Below are 5,857 nucleotides of genomic sequence, written 5' to 3'. Positions count from 1 at the left end.
TTATTGTGCTGCTTCCCACATGACAATCTCCAGACATACTTAGTTTTTTCTTGGGTTGCACAGAAACCATGTGTTCCAGAGTGACTACCATTTGAGTAGTAATACTTTATATGGCTACACAAAAAATTCAGTCCGCCAATAAACAAGCATCTTCATTGGCTGATCTGTCTCATTTACATGGGGCGATTATCGGGTAAATAAACATTTCTAGGAACGCTCATTACTGATAATCAGCCTATGTAAAAAGGCCTTAAATCTTATGTAAAGAGAACCAAACAACAAAAATATTGCTGTTAACATTACATCTATTGCTAATAAGAGGATTTTTTTGTACTCACCGTAAAATCCTTTTCTTGTGGCTTCATTGGGGGACACAGCACCAGTGGGTATAGGCTACTGCCACTAGGAGGCGACACTAGACAGAAGAAGAAGTGACTCCGCCTGGCAGGCTATACCCCTCCTACAGGCACCAGGCTAACTCAGTTTAGTCACAAGCAGTAGAAAATAGTAACAAAAAACAGGCAAACAAACAGACTGGTCCCGGGAACGAAAACCCCAAGAACAGAACAAGCCCCGGGAGCACAACCTCAAACAGGGTGGGAGCTGTGTCCCCCAATGAAGCCACAAGAAAAGGATTTTACGGTGAGTACAAAAAAATCCTCTTTTCTTGTGCCTGTCATTGGGGGACACAGCACCAGTGGGACGTACAAAAGCAGTCCCAGAGGGTGGGGAAAGAAGATTACAATCCCCATGCGGCCCGCCTAACGCACAGCGGCCTGTAGAACCTTGCGGCCCAGACTGGCGTCAGAGGAAGCCAGGATATGGACCTGATAAAACTTTGAAAAAGTGTGGACTGAAGACCAGGTGGCGGCCTTGCAGACCTGGGACACTGAAGCCTGATGGCGGACCGCCCAAGAGGCCCCCACAGCCCGAGTAGAATGAGCGGTGACCCGAAAGGGAGGAGCCCTGCCACGAACGCGGTAGGCCTCTGCGATGGCTGCCTTGATCCAACGCCCAATGGTGGTCTTGGAAGCCGCCAGTCCCTTGCGCGGACCTGACGGGACCACAAACAAGGAATCCGAGCGGCGAAAGGAAGCAGTGACGGACAAGTAGATCCGTATGGCCCGGACAAGGTCCAAACAATGCAGGGACCGTTCCCTAGGATGGGAGGGCGCAGGGCAAAAAGAGGGGAGAATGATGTCCTCATTAAGGTGGAATGCAGACACGACCTTCGGCAGGAAGGAAGGAAGAGGACGAAGCACCACCTTGTCCTCGTGAAGGACCAGATAAGGGGAGCGACAAGAGAGCGCTGCCAGTTCAGACACCCTACGGATGGAGGTAATCGCCACCAGGAAGGCGACTTTCCAAGAAAGGAAACAAAGAGACACCTCACAAAGAGGCTCAAAGGGAGGACCTTGTAGAACCTCGAGGACTAAATTAAGATCCCAGGGCTCTAAAGGCTGTCGAAAAGGAGGGGCCAAATGGACCACCCCCTGAAGAAAGGTCTTCACCTGAGGGCGGAAGGCCAGAGCCCGCTGAAAAAGAACAGACAGGGCGGAAATCTGCGAACGCAAGGTGGAATGACTGAGGCCTTTATCCAGCCCGGACTGTAAAAAGGAAAGAATCTTGGGCGTGGAACACACCAAGGGGTGAAAATTATTCTGTTCGCACCAAGAAAAGAAGGCCTTCCACACGCGATGGTAGATCCGAGCTGACTGAGGCTTACGGGCCTTAAGCATGGTTTGGATGACTGGTTCCGAGAACCCACGAAACCTCAATACCGCGGCTTCAACAGCCACGCCGTTAAACTCAGCTGAGGTAAATTGGGGTGGAATATTGGCCCTTGTGAAAGGAGGTCGGCCCGCAGGGGAAGTCGCCAGGGGGCGTCGGCCAGGAGGTGCACTACGTCGGCGTACCAGGATCGGCGCGGCCAGTCTGGAGCGACAAGAATGGCGGAAACGCCGAGTGCCTTGAAGCGCTTCAGGACTCGTGGGAGAATGGGCAGAGGAGGAAAGGCGTAAACCAGGGAGAACTGCTCCCATGGGGTCACCAAGGCGTCGACCGCGAACGCGCAAGGATCCCGGGCTCGAGTCACATAGATGGGGAGTTTGTGGTTCAGCCTGGAGGCGAAGAGATCTACGTCTGGGAATCCCCACCGCCGGCAGATTTGAAGAAACACCTCGGGATGTAGAGCCCATTCGCCCTGATCCAGTCTTTCGCGGCTGAGGTAGTCCGCCGCCCAGTTGTCCACCCCGGGAATGTGGACTGCCGAGAGGGCTGGAACAAAACGCTCCGCCCAATGGAGAATGCGAGCGGCCTCGGTCATGACAGAGCGGCTCCTGGTGCCGCCTTGACGGTTCAGATAAGCAACGGCGGTGACGTTGTCGGTCTGAACACGGACCGGGTAACCCCTCAGGAGATCGGTCCACTGAGACAGGGCGAGAAAGATGGCCCGGAGCTCCAGGATATTGATGTGAAGCCGAGCCTCCATCGGCGACCAAGAGCCCTGAGCTGTGTGGCTCCCGAAGACAGCCCCCCACCCGGACAGGCTGGCATCCGTAGAGACGACCAGCCAATTGAGGGGGAGGAACGAGCGGCCGAGGAGGACCACCGGAGACGTCAACCACCAAAGAAGCTCCCTGCGAACAGCAGGGGACAGGAGGATCTTCTTGTGGAGAGACAGAGGGGACCTGTCCCATTGAGACAGAATCGCCCGCTGCAGAGGGCGCGAATGAAACTGAGCGAAGGGGATCGCCTCGAAGGAGGAGACCATCTTGCCCAGGACTCGCATGCAAAGGCGAATCGAACAGGGGGCGCCCGAGCGGAGCAGAGAGACTGCCGAGCGCAGGGAGGCAACTTTGTTGGGAGGAAGGAGGACACGGGCCGTCTCTGTGTTGAATAGCATCCCGAGAAACTCCATAGAGCGGGAGGGAAGTAGGGAAGATTTTCGGTAATTGATCACCCAACCGAAATTGGTCAAGAGATCGAGTGTGATCTGGAGGCTGGACAAAGTGTCCTGTTTGGAGCGGCCCTTTACCAAGAGGTCGTCCAGGTATGGCAGGACAGCCACCCCCTTTGACCGAAGCAGAGCCATCAAAGGTGCAAGGATCTTTGTAAAGACCCGAGGCGCCGTGGCGAGCCCGAAGGGCAGGGCAACGAACTGGAAATGTCCAGAACCGACGGCGAAACGTAGGAAACGTTGATGACTGGCTGCGATGGGAACATGCAGATAGGCGTCGCGGATGTCTATAGATGCAAGAAATTCGTCCTGCTCTAGAGACGCGACCACCGACCGCAAGGATTCCATGCGGAACCGCCGAAGGCGAACGAACCTGTTCAGCCGTTTCAAATCCAGGATAGGACGGACCGAGCCGTCCTTTTTGGGGACTGTGAACAGATTGGAATAGAATCCCTGGAAATGCTCGGAGGGAGGAACCGGGACCACAACTCCTTGAGCTAGGAGATTCTGAACCGCCCGAAAAAGCTCGGAAAGCCGCGCCGAAGAGCGTGGGAGATTTGACGGAAAAAAGCGAGGAGGCGGCATGGACGCGAACTCGATTTTGTATCCTGAAGACACCACCTCCCGTACCCACACATCGGGCACATGGGCGAGCCAAATCTCCTTGAAGGAGAGCAGACGACCCCCTACTTGAGGGAGAGACCCGACAGGGAAAGGACCATCAGGAAGAAGACTTGGGGGCAGGACCTTTAGAAGGGCGAGAACGGGGCTGCCAGGAGGGGCGGGGTTTGAAAGAGGGCTTCCTAGAAGGAGCCGGAGGCGCATCCTTAGCCGGGCGACGACGCGCCGGAGGCTCAAAGGAGCGGAAACGGCTGGAACGCCTGTGAGGCTGAGGGCGCCGGGACCGGTTTTGAGGGAGCAAGGAACTCTTCCCCCCTGTAGCGTCCGAGATTATTTTATCAAGCCGCTCCCCGAAAAGTCTGTTCCCTGCAAAGGGAAGAGAGGTCAGAGCCTTCTTGGAGGCGGCATCAGCTGACCAGCATTTTAACCAAACAGATCGTCGGATGGCTACAGAGTTAGCCAGGGACCGCGCAGACAAACGAGCAGCTTCCTGAGAAGCGTCGCACAAGTATTTGGACGCATGCAGAATCTGCGAGGCCAGAGGCAGGAGATCCTCGCGCGGGGTGTCCAGGGAGAGGTCATGGACTAACTGCCTGGCCCAAGAGGAACAAGCCTTGCTGACCCAGGATGCAGCAAAGGTAGGACGTAGGGCCGAACCGGCCGCAATAAAGACAGACTTCGAAAAAGCGTCGATTTTCTTGTCGACTGGGTCAGTGAGTGAAGCACCATCTGCCAGAGGCAGAGTAGTTGACTTGGAAAGTCGAGAAACCGGAGGGTCCACAGAGGGGGGCACTGTCCATGTAGTGACCAAGTCAGGGGAGAAGGGAAACAAGGCCTCGGCACGCTTAGAGGATGGAATCCGCCGGTCAGGGTGATTCCACTCCTTTGCTAGAAGATCTTCAAAATCCTTATGGTTGGGGAAAACCAAAGGCTGTCGCTTATGGCGACTGAAAGAGACTTCACTCCTGGAAGTAGAAGGGGACTCTTCTGCAATATGTAAGGTGTCCCGCACTGCACGGATCAAGGCCTGCACTGCAGAGGCCAGCTGATCCTCCCTGTCGGACTCTGAGGCAGAGTCAGAGGGGTCCCCCGAGGTGGCGGAGAGGGGTCGCTGGGAAGCGGAACCGCCTGCAGTGGATCTGTCCGGAGAAGGGTCTGAGGAACACCTAGAAGGTGACCGTGAGACAGAGAGTCTAGATCTCCTAGAAGGTGACCGTGAGACAGAGAGTCTAGATCTCTTATGAGACCGTCCTCTGGAAGGCGAGTCAGGAGATACCCTGGAGGGTCCCACCGCTGGAGGCGCTTGGGAAGGCAACCGCTCAATGGCATGGATCATGACCTGGGACAGCTTAGAGAGGTCACCGATCGCCTGGGACAGGGATCTAGCCCACTCAGGGGAGGCTGCATCTGAACCTGCAGGGGAGGTCTCCTGGGAGGTGGCACTAGGGTTAAGGCATAGCAGACAGAGGGGGCCAGGCTGACCGCAGGGGAACTTTTTATTGCAGCGAGCACACGCAAAGTGTGTCGCCACAGCCGCAGGAGCGAGCTGCCTAGGGGGGTCGTCCCGGGGACCAGACATGGTAGCTAGGGCTGGTAGCCTGGAGAGTGGAGGAGGGGAATATCACCCACTGGGTGAGCCTACCCGACCCTGGAGCTGCTGCCGCACTGGATGCTGGAGCTGCACTGGATGCTGGAGCACGCTGGATGCTGTGGATTCTGAGCTGCTGCTGCTGTGCACAGGGAGCTGAGGCTGCTGTACTGGCAGGCAGAGAGAACAGCAGGTGGCCACAAGCTGCTGCGCTGCAGAGACGAGAGGAGGAAGGGAGGGGGCACAGGAAGGAGCAGGTGGGGGCTACAGGAGTAGCCAATAAGAGACAAGCTAGCGGCGGGAAGGGCCGAAAACGGGCGGGCGCTCCGCCCCCGTGACGTCACTCGTGTGCGCCGATGCGGCCTAGCTCCGGCAGAAGCCGGGGGCTAAATTTATGGGCAGGCCGGCGGCAGCGAGACGGCGGCGCGGAGCGCTGAAGAACGCGGCCGCCGGCAGAAAGGAAGGGAGAAGAGCCCGGTAAACCCCCCGGTCGCCCCTATGGAGCTGCTGCATGCGGGCAGGAGCTCCAGAGACTCCCTCCACCCCCTCTCCCTGAAGAAAGAGGCCCGCACAGACCATCTTGCCCAGGGCCTCTGAGAGGGAGGCAGGGAGGGAGAGAGGCAGGGAGGGAGAGAGACAGGAGGGGAAGAGGCAGGGAAGGGGAGTAATTAGGTGCCCTGGTAGGATGA

The sequence above is a fragment of the Dendropsophus ebraccatus genome, chromosome 4 (assembly GCF_027789765.1).
Source record: "Dendropsophus ebraccatus isolate aDenEbr1 chromosome 4, aDenEbr1.pat, whole genome shotgun sequence".
In the NCBI taxonomy this organism is placed as follows: Eukaryota; Metazoa; Chordata; class Amphibia; order Anura; family Hylidae; genus Dendropsophus; species Dendropsophus ebraccatus.
The sequence above is the reverse complement of the archived record's forward strand: the minus strand, read 5'-3'. Positions refer to the sequence as shown.